Here is an 8,424-nt window from a genome sequence, read left to right as displayed (position 1 = left end):
TTTACGACTTTTATTCAGACCTATGCCTTTTCCTTACATTATTTTAATTGAAACCGTTTACGTACAGTATAGTTAATTATACACTAGAGTCGACAGCTTAATTAAAATATTAAAATTTTCTATTTAGAGAAATTCCAAGTCATCGCTGAATAAAAATAACATAAAAATAATAATAATGATCTATTTAAATTTCATATACCGTTATTTGTTAAATCGTGAATAAACTTTCCCTAAAAGGAAGAATAAATAATCCAACACTCGTATGAAGAGGATAAATTGCGATCGTTATAGCGTAACTGCTTTCGTTATAACATTATAACATCCTGAATTTATTGATAAAAATTGCCCATTCTAGGATACTCCACTGTGCGATATTTATTAGCAAATTGCTTTAACGTCTTTGGGTTTGCGTCTGAATAATTACGAATAATGATAGTCGAGTAACGAGTAATACAAGAACCGTGACAAACTTTTACCAGAGAGTTCGAAGCTACAAAGAAATCCCACTTATATTTCCGGTAAAAGAGCAATACCGGTCTCGAGGTAGCCGGGGAAAGCTTTTAAGATACTTGGCAATCTTCTTTCTCTTTTTCCGGGTTAACGATGTTGGGACACTTGCTCGTTTCCTTTTTCCTCCATACTTCACCTCACAACATTGTAGTTTTCATTGTACATTTGCAAACAGCTCGTCAATCCAATTGTAATAGAAATACCAACATTGTCATCGAATTGCATTGCGTGTCCAAATAATTATATTATTATAAATTATTATAATTAAATTACTATTTTAGTAATTGAACAATTTTTGAATAATACAATTTTTGTGAAAGTTTAGTGAAACCTACACAAATTTGTTTCGGCCAGTAAATTGTACATTATATGCATTCTATATATATTTTTATACCGATTTCGTCGAAGAATCTCAATTCGGTGACTATATCTTTTTTGTATACTTAAACGTAGCACATTTTACTACAAAAATCATTAATTAGCCTCTAATGATCCTCAATGTTACGATGTCGTTTCCTTTTTCCTCCATACTTTGTAACATTATGTTTTTCATTGTACGTTTGCAAACAGTTCATCAATCCATTAGTAACGAAAATACCAGCCATTTCATAGAACTGCGTTATATTGCCAAATACTTATGGCCGGCGTAACTGTAATACGAATAAAAAGAAAAATTACGATGCACAAATGATATTGCAATCTTTCGAAGGAACGCTGACATCTTTTTCGAATCACCGTTCTGATCGGCTTGAGCCTGCGACAAAAAGCCTTCCCATGACTAAGAGTAATATCGGTCAACATATTCTAAGCGTCGATGCATGACACAGCCTCAAGTTTCCGGTATAAAACGGTATACCGTTTCGAATTTGCTAAAAACATCCTCAAAAAGACCGGCGACTTTTTTCTTAATTTAATTGCTCTCTGTGAGAACGATCGCAGTTGATGATTCTCTTTTTACACGATTTATCAACGTCTTTGACAGGTAAGGAATTAATGTTTTTCAAGAGAGCAACGTGAAAAAGTGGTACAGTTAATATTAATCATTAAAAGAGGTATAATTTCGAGCGAGAAATTAGAAGAGCGAGCTAATGACATGGGATGATCCAGTGTGTTTCAATTGCGGTATGAAGAAAAGCCAAGAGATATGCAGAGAATCCTGTCCGGTGGAAATGCAATAACCTCACCGTTAGCGACTCGAGTCACGGTACCCCGATAAAAAGGAAAGAAAGTATCCTTTCTCGTCTGCGGCCCGAGCGCTTCGCGTGTATTTTTAAATTCTTTGCGAAAAAGAAATATTTATATTCGTCTGTGGAATCGTTATTTGAATGTTTCGTTTTCCATCGACATGGACGAAAAGATGCTTTCATCTCAGAGTGTAACTTGTTTTAAAACGAAATTATTTTTAAACAATTTAAATTCTTCTTCGATTAATTTTATAATCTTCCAATATTTTATATACGAGAATATTATATTCAAATTTATAATACTATATTATAGATATATACCTAAGGCAGATTTAATTAAATCCTAATGTAATTTATACCTGATAAAAGTCAAATTAAATTCATGTCGATTAATTTGAATATTTTATTCAGCAAACAAATGGAAACCAAGCTACTCTTAAATAATTGAAATTTATATTCATCTAACCATGGAATGTTTTATTTACCAGGAACATTTAAGTCACATTATTCTTAAAAAATTAAAATATTTCAATGCTTTCACTTACTCAAATAACCTTCCAACATTTCATTTATATCATCGATTATTCATATTAATATTTATTATATTATATATCTCGAATATTTTATTTATAGAACATTTATTTCAATATAAAAATATCAACTACTTTTGCCTAAAATACGCAGTTCTTTTAAATTTTCTACCGTTCTGTTTCGTAATCAAACTATCTCATCGGTTAAATAGTTCCTTCTTACATTTCTATCTCAGCGCTCTGTACACGATTTCCGCGAAGTGCAACCTTGCCGCGTACCATGTAGATCCTTGAGTCGTAGATCAATCGTCTGCAAGGCACGTCGACGATCTTGACTGCTTTCTACTACCTCGTGCCGAGGAAGCTTCGAAAGTTCTACGCAAATAAGCCGTAGGCTATGAGATGCACGTAAGAATCTCTCCTTAACACTTCAAACACCTCATACTTTCCATCTCGTGTCATCATTTTCCAACACTAAGAAAGCTGTTTTTCAGTCTGAGGATCGTTTGAGAGTCGCAGGAACGCGAGAAAGTTCGTCGAACGTAAAAATAGGGGTTGCATTGACGTAATGATCGCTCTTCCGGTTACGTGGCGACTCGGCCACTGGCCAAACGAGTAGAGCGTTAATTAAGACGATTTTGTTAACGTTCGATCCGTCGAAAGCGCGACTAAGAAACGCGAAATCGGTTCTGTTAATAGGCGCGATTACTTCGGAATGTTTTTGCGTCTTGAGAAAATATCTGTAGTTCGATTATTACGAAACTTTCTCCTTTATCATAAAACAAGTATCGAAGCTAGACGAATACAAAATTGTAAAAGTCGAGGAGTTCAGCTTGAACACTTTTCTATAATTAAATTACTGGTCCGGTGGTCGGAAAATTGGACAATTACCGTTTGATGATTATTCCTATGATTTGTTTTACGACTTTGCTTATTAAACTGAGCCGTTTATTTTCGAAACATATAAAAATAGATGGTGAGTGTTTATGCAAATTTATATTTTCTATGAACGTAACTATAGAAAATTAAATGGAATCTACCCAAATTTCTTTCATTCGGTGAACATCATACGAGTACTATACTTATACGATTGTATTTTTAAATGTCTCATAAATACATAAACATTCATACAGTAATATGAAAATGATCAATTTTTGCTTCTGATGAATTTCGATGTCATGAACTAAAATTTAAAATTAAAATAAGAATACAATTTGAATGGGGCTAATACCACAAAGAAACGGTTTAACGAAATATAAAAATGAATTTTTGCATTTTTATATTAAGAGTATCCTTTTTAGTACGACCGTTGTGGTAATCTCATTCAACCATAAGGCTCGACCGTCTATTGACTACACCGTGTCGATATAGTTCGCGCTGTGTATATGCGCGCATTGAAATCTCCAGCCAGTTAGAATAACGGAAGGAGAGATGAGGTGTGTTGCTCCATAGCGGTTCACTTTTACTAATGCGGCCGACTTAAGACGTCGTTGCCCTGCCAATCTAACGGGTGTCGTTCCATTGAACATTCCTTCTATTAATTAACACTTCATTTAATATGCACGAAGATGCTTGCTCCGAACATTCTTGATAGTCTTTCAAGAATGCTCTCACGAATGCTCCGAGAAATGCATTCGAAATGTTTGATAAAGTAAAATTTCTAATATTTGAGAAACACATTTTGTAAACATCATTTTGCTGCACGCAATCTAGAAATTATTCTTCGTTTTCACGATACCTAGCTTTCTGAATCGATTTAAATAATATTACATGTTCTTATAGAGTCCATTCGTACATACGAAAATGATCTTTGCTTCTGTAGTTTTGACTTTGTTTTAATTGCCTTTAATTGCCTCCTAGTGGTCTAACAAATAAGTACAAACCCTTGTCCATATATTTTACATAAAAGGTTATTAAAATCTTCCAGACTATACTATAGCGAACTTGTAAAATTTCAATTAAAAAAGAAAATGATAAATAAGTCATATCGACTAGGATTGAAAGAAGATCCATGAGAAGTAATAAATTTCCCTTCGACTTTCTTCCTTAATTAGTAACCACGTTTTAATTGCCTCTCGGTTGTCTGACAAACACCAAGAAAGGAGGATTATATTCATAATCAACGCGAATACCGCAGGAGAAACTAGAAAAATTCTTTCAGGTACGCGCATCGGGAGCAACGGCAACTTCCGGCACGGAATATCCGCTTTTCCGTCACGTAGCCGTGTGCCTTTAGATAGTCATCGGGTCATAGCTTGCAATACATCGACATGACTATTGATGGCAGGGGCTACGAACATGAAACTCATGCGAAAACAGCGTCGAGTGACGTGCACCCATGGGCGCTTCACGGAATACCACTCGAATTCTTTCTACGACCTCATCGATACTTGTGCACTGAACCGTGCTCGTTTCACGATTTTGCTCCGAATCCCAGGATGGTCAACCTTTCTCTATCCGTTCCTAATTTCGTTATGCTGCAGAAATTTTAGGAAAGTGAGGTTTCAAGGTGAGTTCGCAGGAACACATTCTGAAGGGTTGATCTCGTGATCTTAATGGGAAACGGTCCGGCAAAATGGCCCAAAAGAAAGAAGCCGAGACAGGTATCCTTTAGTCTGGAAGACTGTTCTGCATACTGAGAATTCGTAGCTTCTCAGAAACGAATTGTCGATTTCATAGGAGATTGACGAAAACCGGGGAAATAAATTTTCTGAGAAATTGGTGTGAAATGGAAAATTATTAAGTAGTTACTGTGAATTTTTATGCAAATATTTTCATGGTTACAATTAAAAGAATAGAATCTGGACAGAGATTTGCTTTGCCTATTAAATGTTATAAAGAGTACTACATTTCCGATATTTTATATATTCTTGCATACTGTGTGCATTATATGTGTCTTTGCACTTTCAAATATCCTATAATTGCATAAAAATCTACGGTCTAAATATCACAAATTTGAACTTTCCTAATTGTAAAAGTATCTGAGTCAAGCTGCTCAAACGAGAAAGCAAACGTTTATCCATTACTGATCAACCCACGATGAAAATGTTTTAAAAGCGTAAGTTAAAAATGCGAGTAATTCAACCGAGTGGAATCCACTGGAGTCGTTTGGTTACCTTACGAATTTTCTTGTGGTTTAGGTTTGCGTAATGGCGAACAATAACATCGACGGACCAATTTCCTAGCCGCACAAAAGGCCTGGCATTTAACCGAGGGATCGCACGTGAGCATAAAGCATGAGGCCCCGTGAGAGAGACCTATAACAGGTCACTGCCATCGAGAGAAGCGAGCAGGTTCGTAGTTCCAGGTCTCTTTATGGGAGAAGGGGATCCACTTTATTCCATGTACGTGTCCATGGAACACACACAATCATCGTCGGGTTACTTCTTTTAATCCGTAAATCTGTTTCTCTCACGGCCTGCGACGAACCGTACGTGTTGCAACTTTAAACGTCAAAGTATCCAACTGTGAGAAACGATATTTAATCAAGATTTCTTCAGAAGTCTATCTTCGAGGAATTCGACATTTGTTCTATTTGTAACTTTTGTTAAGAATTTTTTCAAGTAAGTGTAATTTGGAGCCTCTTTAACGTTAGAAAGATAAGTAAAGATATAACAAAGTATAATATAATAAAAATATATGTTAGTATTGTTTAACATTTTCCTCGACAAGAAGCTTTATAGAATTCACGATGTTCTCCAGATTTTTATTTCTTCGATACAATATTGTGTTCTTTGGTTAATAGTTATACATATTGTTAAAGCTTTGTCAATCGTAAAATTACTTTTAGAATTATTCTTACCACGTGACGTTGCATATTTCATCTTCAGCTAATAGTTTCGTACATGGTTTAAGAAATGACCAAAAAGTTTCGTACGCCGTAAAAAATTGCGAATATTCGAGTTTTAAAATTCAAGTTTTTCTTTCTTCAAGTCTCTGTGAGGATACCGTCCTATTTACATCTCAAGACAGAACAAATATCATCTTCCAAAAAACAAAGAACTTTCTCTTTGCGATTTCAGGTAAAATCAACCAAGACGCGGTTTCCTTTTGCCAGCATTCCTGTGCAGTTGACTCGTCACTTTTCCCTCAAGCTCCCTTGAAATCAAGGTTTCGTTTCTTTCTTCGCATTCCATCCAAACCGCGGTTGTCCTCGCTCGTTTCTCAAGGCCAAGGTGTCAACTCCGTTCAGAATGCGTCAGCGTGGTCGCTGGCAACGGTAATCAAATTTCTGAATTCCACTAGACGCGCGAATTTCATTACCCAATCACGGCAACCGGACCTACTCCACGATACCGTTCCCCACGTCTCCGCTATAACGGTTTGGCCTGCGAATCCGACGACGTTCTGCGCGATTTCTGGCCTCCATCATCTAACAAGGAAAGTTCGTGAACGGCTACGACTCTTTTTATCTTATCCCTCTTTCTCTCTTTAAATCGACATCGATTTTAATACATGGAGGATAAAAACAGGTAGATGGTATTAATCAACGCTTCGACTCTAAGAGACATGGAATATTTTACTTCTATGACAAGGAATCTTTTTTTGATTCTAGAATGAACAAGACGTAAGCTTTGAGTTCTATGATATTCTTTAGCGTATTTTCTTCGTTCATTTTTCGGTTAGTTTATGAGTTTACGAGTTTAAAGTATTTCTGAAGGATGAGAGATACCAAAATGGTACGTGGATGAAAACTGGAGAGTTGTGTTTAAGTCTAAAACAAGGAGAATGTCTTTTAGTTCCGTGATAAAGAATCTAAAGTATTTTTCGCCACGGAATGTTTAATTTCTTCAATTTTCGTCTTTCTGTCCGTATAAAGGACCTGTGACAGATGGAAAACACAAAAACGAGGCTTCGAGAGTGACTGGAATTTTCTTTGGTTCTGGACTAGACAAAAATGAAGAGAACTTCAATATATGTTCGTGGTAATACAAATTCCATTCTGTCCAATATTTTCCACTTTGTTTCACGAGGCAGAGAAGAGTTTTCGCTCATACTTTGATACTTTAGTTCAGCGGTATATCTTACGTAACAAGCCGGTCGAAGCTTGCGAAATTCCACCGAGAAACGAGGAAAACCGCGGGCTAACCGAGACGCATTAGAAATCGGGGGTAAGTGGATCTGGCTTGTGCGGTGAACGCGACTGCTGTCGCTGTGGTGGTTTCTTAGAACTTGGCGATTTCTTAGAATCGCGATGATTACGATTACTACGGTCTAATACGATTCTCTGCAATCTGTTTGATTAATTCAAGAAATCACGAAGTAATACTATCCACGATGATACAAAGAATTCTTTCAATCGTGAAAAGGATTAAAAAAGCTAGTTAAACTCTAATTCTTCCAATGAGAAAAGAAAAGTAATAAGAATTCTTCGGGTAAATGAATTTTTTCGAAACAAAGAGGAAATTCAATTATCCAATTGGGAGAAAAAACGGAACGGACGAGCCTGAGATTTATTCGTCGCTCTGGCACGAAAGACTTTCTATTCATTTGTTATTCGTGCAACAACTATAGACATCGAAACAATGCAAACCGGCCACTTCCTGCTCCGTTAACCATGAAAGCAATTTAACGAGCCACCGTACGTGATCCAGCCAATGGACGTGTGCCGGTGGCTTATCAGAGAAATTTTCGTGCCGTCTCGAAACGGTGCTAATGAATTGACGCACGATCTGCAGAGAGAAAATATATACGCGAGTAAGTTAATGACCGCATATCATTACATGCGAATCTCGGCGCACCTTGCAGCGGATACTTTATTTTATCACGATTATTCCTAGAATAATTGGAGAGAAGAAAAGTGACGATGATTTTTGCTATATAGTATCTAATATCGAAAATTGAACGAGACGAGGACTCGTCATGGTTATTTTTGGAATTTAGTTAGAATTTGCGAAGAAGGGAAATTATGATTATTTTTGATATTTTATAATGCATATCTCAGAGGAAGAAGAATTTGTGAAATTTCTAAATTTGGCGAAGATTACGTGCGTTTACGTAAAATTTGCGCTTTCGAGGAATTTCGGGGAACGCGTGGTATGCTGGTTGTTTCGGAGCAGATGTTAAGACGAAAAGGGTATAAATTGCGATGAAAGAATGTGCAATAACAGAGGCGTCAAAGGAGATAATTGTGCACATATTTTCTCAAGCCAATCTGCTTTCCATAATTCGCTGTGTCGTGAAGTATTTCGTGCGCGAAT

The sequence above is a fragment of the Bombus flavifrons genome, chromosome 15 (genome assembly GCF_040668555.2).
Source record: "Bombus flavifrons isolate JBK064 chromosome 15, iyBomFlav1_principal, whole genome shotgun sequence".
NCBI classification, from domain to species: Eukaryota; Metazoa; Arthropoda; class Insecta; order Hymenoptera; family Apidae; genus Bombus; species Bombus flavifrons.
Note: the sequence above shows the minus strand (reverse complement) of the source record.